The sequence below is a fragment of the Balaenoptera acutorostrata genome, chromosome 14 (genome assembly GCF_949987535.1).
Source record: "Balaenoptera acutorostrata chromosome 14, mBalAcu1.1, whole genome shotgun sequence".
In the NCBI taxonomy this organism is placed as follows: Eukaryota; Metazoa; Chordata; class Mammalia; order Artiodactyla; family Balaenopteridae; genus Balaenoptera; species Balaenoptera acutorostrata.
In genome coordinates, this window is record NC_080077.1 from 10814559 (window position 1) to 10820702 (window position 6144).

Consider the following 6144-nt stretch of genomic DNA (forward strand, 5'->3'; position numbering starts at 1 on the left):
CGGAGAAGCTGCACATGTGGCTGTCGCCCCGCGGCAGCTAGGGAGAGAACAGATCGGAGAGCTGCCTACATGCACAGCCAGGGCGCCTTCAGGACACAGAAATGATGGCTGTCGCTTCATTTCCACCTTCTGTATCTTGTGCAAGTTGTGTCATGTGGCCAACCCTAGCCCAGAACCATACAGGGAAGGGAATTCTGGAAAATGTAGTTCAAAGCCATCACAGAGGCCAAAGGCTGGTAGTGAGGAATTGTTTGGAGAGAAGGTCAGTGTTCTGTGTCCCCAGCCTGCCATGCGGGGACTTCTCCACACCTCCAGCTATGTTGGGGTGGTGCTTCATGAGAGTCACAGGGCTTGACGGGTGTACCCTGGAGTTTGGGGACATGGGAACTGAATATCTGCCAAGGGAAGACTGAGGGGTGAGATGTGGCTGCCCATCACAAGCACGGGGCTGTGTGCCAGGTCTGCCAGGGTCCGGACGTGAGGGATCCCGGAGGGCCAGAAGGGAGCTGGCACAGAGGGACATTCAAAACACATTTGTTGAATGAACGAAACTATTTCATTTATGCTCTAGGTAAAACATGATTTAATCAGTTATTTTCCAAATATCCAAATTTCCCTTCTTCCTTAAAAGCAGAATCCTAATTTTACTTGTGGTAGCAATGCACTCAGTAAAAGGCCAGACTGGTTTCCCTTGTAGTCAGATATGATCATATGGCTAAGTTTTGACCCTATATATATTTACCATATAGAAAGTTGTAAGGAAACTTCCAAGAAGGCTACTTAAGGAGAGCTGACTCATCTGGGGGAGGTTCCTCTTAGCTTTTCCATGTGGACATGATGGCTGGAGGTCCAGCAGCCATTTTGGACCATGAGATAACATTGAGTGGAAAAGTAGAACGACAGTATTCGTTGGTTCTTCTGTAGTCCTGGGGTAAGCAATATGAACAGCATCATCCTAGATCTTTTTTGTTCACAATGCTTAACCCAATACAGTGTTTCAAGAGTGGAACAATTGTGGCACGGGGGTGCTGGTATTGAAGGGAGGGAGTGTTGGATTCTTTGTGAAAACAGTATTTTAAAAACTGAAATACAACTGACATAACATTGAGTAAGTTTAAGGTGTACAACATGTTGATTTAATACATTTATGTATTGCAATATGATTACCACCATAAGGTTAGCTAACAGCTCCATCGCATAATTCTCATTTCTTTTGTTGTGGTGGGAGCAATTAAGATCCAGTTGCCTAGCAGCTTTGAAGTTTATAACAAAGTATTGTTGACAATAAAGGACAGCTGTTTTTGACGGCAGACATACAAAGAAAAAGCCATGTCAGCGAGCCTTAGTTAAGTGAGGAACAAGGTAAAAGACTAAGAAAATGAGTCATGCATTAGACTTTCTTTCTGCTTCTCCAGAAAGTTAGAGAGAGTAATTGTAAGAAAGACACTGGAAAATATAGGCTATAAAGTGTCACATGTAGTCTAGGCCTTGGGCCATTGCTTCTCCCAGACCTGTGTGGAAGGGACAGGGTGTTCTTAGTTCCAGTTCAGCCAGAACATGTAGTGAGTACCAAGAGATGATATCATTAATTGTGCTTACATTCACAAAAATACAACTGGCATTAACATTTTTTAAAAAAATGATAGTCCGTCTGACTCAGTCTTTAAAGGGCAGAAGTAGTTCAAGTTGCAGCTTTTCTCAGTGTATCTTTATGTCTGTGTCTCTCAGTGTATTGTTCTCTGTATCCAAGTGTCTTTTGTCCCAGTTATGTGGCTGTTTCGGCATATCTCTCTGAGTGTGTGTGTGTGTGTGTGTGTGTGTGTAAGAGAGGGAGAAAGACACAGACGCAGAGATGGGGAAAGATGGGGAGAAAGAGAGAGAAAGAGAAAGAGAGACAGAGGCAGGGAGAGGAGGCTGCCTCGTTGGCTGACTTTCTCCTCCCTCGTGTGTCCCCCTCTCTTTCTGGCTTTTCATTCCCTTCTCATTCTTCTTCCCTTTGACTTGGTCTCCATATCTGCCCTGTGAAAGAACTGAGCCACACTGTGTTTTCCTTAAGTATCTCCTTGATTCCCTCCCCCTGATTCTGGGCCAGTCACCCTTGGTAGAGGAGGTGTTCCTTCCTTGGTAGTCTAGCCCGATGGAGAAGGATGGGGGGACTTCAGCTGGCCTTCAGCAGGGCTCTGACTGGCACCCAGTTCAACAGGCTTATCTGGTTGAGGCTACTACTAAAATCTCATCTTCACTTAAAAATGCCTTGAATGGAGCTTCTCGTCTGTGTTCTTGAAATTATGTGTGTTTGCTTGGTGTCACTTTTCAGTAAGGTATCAGTAAGGTATTAGTTATTAGGGTCTTTGGGCATAGCCTCCCAGAAGGGCTTCCCTTAATCAGTGAGTTCTGTGAGATTTGAGGACCCGTAATAAGCATAGGTGTAAGTCTCAGGGCCCAGCATCACTCCCTGCCAAATATTTCCACAGGTTCCAGCGTCTTTACAGAACTCAGCACCTCGAGGACAAGAGGGATGGGAAGTAGGGAGAAGTGTGCATAATTCCGGAGCTGAGAGGCGGCCGGCCCGGCTGTAATAAAGCTGTCTGTTAGGAAGTTATCTTTCATATACAATTGCTTCCCCTAAGCTCTTAAGCACATTAACTGCACCTGTAATTATACACACCTCAGAAAATGCATAAAAGCTGCCTTCTTTGCCAGACTAAATAAAACTGCAGTCTCCTTCATATCCTCTACTGCCTACTGTACCTTAACACTAGGGGGGAAAAAAAAGGAAAAAGAAATGAAAGAAAAGAGGTAATTGCCCATTAAACAGTTGCTCATAAGTGAACTTTGTCTCTCGTTTCCAGCATTAATTTTGCTCTGCGTGAACTGCACTTGACACTGCTTGGAGGGCCGGAGAGTCCTGGCCGCTCTTGCTGGCCTACGCAGCTATTTGCTGCCCCTTTACATCTCAGACAGTATTTGAAACAACAACAGCAACATTTGCTGTGACTCTCAGGAATAGCTTTGCATCAGGGTGGAAAAGCACATATGATTTTCACTGAGAGTCTATCTTTTCTTTTCCACTGACCTACTTTCTTGCATTTGACTATTTTACACCATTCGGTACTAATGAGCCTAAAACCCCTGCTAAGATCTCCCTTTATGCCATACTGATCTCCTCCTCCCCCTCTGGTAGCTCTTTCTCAGGTATTTTGGGGGCTAGAGGGAAAAGACAAATTCTCTGAATCTGGGCTCCTTAGGCATAATCCCTTCCAGCTGGGGTTTATCCATCTACAACAGGGCATAGCCATGGAGACAACTCTGGCCCAGTAGCCAGACACACTTCTCACATTAGGAGAAAGTAGATAGTGGGCAATGACGTAGCATCATCTACTTTCAAAACCTACTTTAATGTAAACCTTCCTTTTACAGTGTCAGTAGAATTAATTGGCTGGTAATCCACAGGAGATGTTCAGATCACCTACAGTTTATTTTATGAGTCCTCCAGGATCAATTTCATGTTTGAATGACTATTCCTATCATTTATTTACATACACAGTTGTCCTTTGCATTCAGAGATGACTTGGTTGCCTTTTTACTCCCCAGGCATATTCTTTCTGGAAGAGAAAGGTGGAAGTGTTACCTGAAGCCCTTTAGAAAATTAGCAAATATTTATCCAGCATCTAATCTGCAAATATGTGGAAATTAGCTGTGGAAGGAATCTAAAAGACATAAAAAGACAAAGTGTCTGCCCTCAAGAATCTTATAATCTCCCTGGAGGGAGGAACACACACACACACACACACACACACACACACACACACGAATGAAACACACTTGGAGCAACTGCAGACAAAATAGTAAGTGCAGAATAATGACATTGGCACTGAAATAGAGTCCTGGTGGGCTGTCAAGCAGGTGTGGTGACCAGAGAAAGTGGAGTGAACTTCCCAGAGGGGCCAGGTCTTGAAGATGAGTTAGATTCTTCGTCTTGTGTTGAACTATCACAGGAACAAACAATTAATTTCAAAGAATGTGTAGCCTTTGCATGCCTCTTGTCTTTGGGTGGTTTTTTTTTCTGTAATGCCCCATTCCTGGACCTTTCTCCAGCTGATCTGGGAAGTGGGTGAAGGGAGAACTCCAGGGCTCTGAGGGCGTCAATTGTGTGAGGAGTGTGAATTTAATACTGTAACTTACGAGACTATGAAGTTAATAACTCTCTGAAGAGTGAAAAAGACCAGGAAGGCCAGAGGAGGTGGAGTGAAGGGAGAGGAGAGGGAGGCATCAGGCCAGTGCAGGGTGTCTGGATGCGGGTGGCCGGCGCTGGGAGAGGGATGCGGGGTTGGTGGCAGCGGGTATGCAGGGTGAAGACTTCCGGAGGAGAAATAGGGAAATGGGGTTTGGGGGGGAGTTTGCTCCTTGTGTGTCATGTGAGGCTCCCTTTGGGGACTCCTTTAAAGTCCTCAGTAGAAATGTGGCTCTGCAAGGATCTTCGAAGCCCGGTTGATGTTTCTTTGTGGTGCGTGTGGCAGAGTGCCAGCTTAGCACTGGAGGGAAGGGAGGCTGCCCCTGAGGCCCAGCTGCTTTAGAAGGAGAAGCTGTTTTATTTGTGTTTGAGCTGAGAAAAAAGGGAACGAAATGAACTCCTTAAAGTTTTGACGGCATGTTGGATCTCCTGTTCCATTTGGCTGTTCCGTTTGTTAGGGATGTGGACGTGTTTGTAGGCTCATCACTCGTCCATTCATTCATCGTGTATTTATTGAGGGCCTTCGGTGTGACAGGTCCTGTTCTAGGCTCCCGCAGTGCGGAGTGAGTAGAAGAGAGAAAACCCCAGGTCTCGTAGAGTTCACATTCTAGTGGAGAAGGTTTTCACTGTTGCAGTTGGAAGCAGGCGTTTTTCTGCTTTGGCAGATCTTGAGATTGTTCAACTATAACTCAAACCTCATGCCTGTTATTGACAAAGTTTAATTAATCAGTGTTGGAACAAACACAATCATTTGCAGCAATTCCAAAATGCAGGTCTGCAGATGGGTGTTGGTCTCTCTCTGCCTCAAAATCATCTGAGATACCTTTTAAAATGTAGAAACCTGGTCCCCTACCTACAAAGCCAGATTCAGAAGGTCTAGGGTAGGGCCAGAGAATGTGTATTTAAAAAAAATTCCCAAATGATTCTTTTTGTACAATAAACTCTGATTACATACATAATTCTGAAATCTATATTTGGTAAGGTTGCACCCTCATTCTGTTCTCAGGCCCAGCCCCTTTCCTCCTGAGTTTGATATATATAGAAACTATATATATATCAAACTATATGTATATAAAAACTATATATATCAAACTATATATATATGAACTATATATATATATATTCAGACCTATTTCTATAACCTTACATGTATACAGTTATACTGATAGAAGATATACAGTGTTGTTTTATGGGCTTATTGTTTTATATAAATGAGATCATTCTTTCCATGCGGTCAATTTCTCAGCCTCCCCCTTTCTTTTTTTATAAATTTATTTATTTTATTTTTGGCTGCGTTGGGTCTTCCTTGCTGCACGCGGGCTTTCTCTAGTTGCGGCGAGCGGGGGCTACTCTTCGTTGCGGTGCGCGGGCTTCTCATTGCGGTGGCTTCTCTTTGTTGTGGAGCACAGGCTCTAGGCACGCAGGCTTCAGTAGTTGTGGCACGCAGGCTCCGTAGCTGTGGCTCGTGGGCTGTAGAGCGCAGGCTTAGTAGTTCTGGCACACAGGCTTAGTTGCTCTGCGACATGTGGGATTTTCCCGGACCAGGGCTCGAACCCGTGTCCCCTGCATTGGCAGGCAGATTCTTAAGCGCTGAGGGAGGCCCTCAGCCTCCCCTTTTCCTTCTTTTCTTTTTAAGGTAATGTCCAGGTATATAAGTGGACACATGCCTCGTTCTGTCTTAGAGCAGCTGGGAAGAGTTGGGGTCTTTGGAACTAATATCTTTGCTTCCTCTGGCAAAAGGGCGGTGGTCCTGCTGCAGCTGGCAGCAGCTTGCCCTCGGTGTTCAGTGATGTTTGTGGTGGGGGGCAGCTTCACCTGGCTAGCACTACTCCCTGACTTGGGATGCTCTCAGCGTCATCCTCCATCCAGCCTGCTGCGGGCCTCCTCCTCCCACTTCTCAGGCTCCAAGG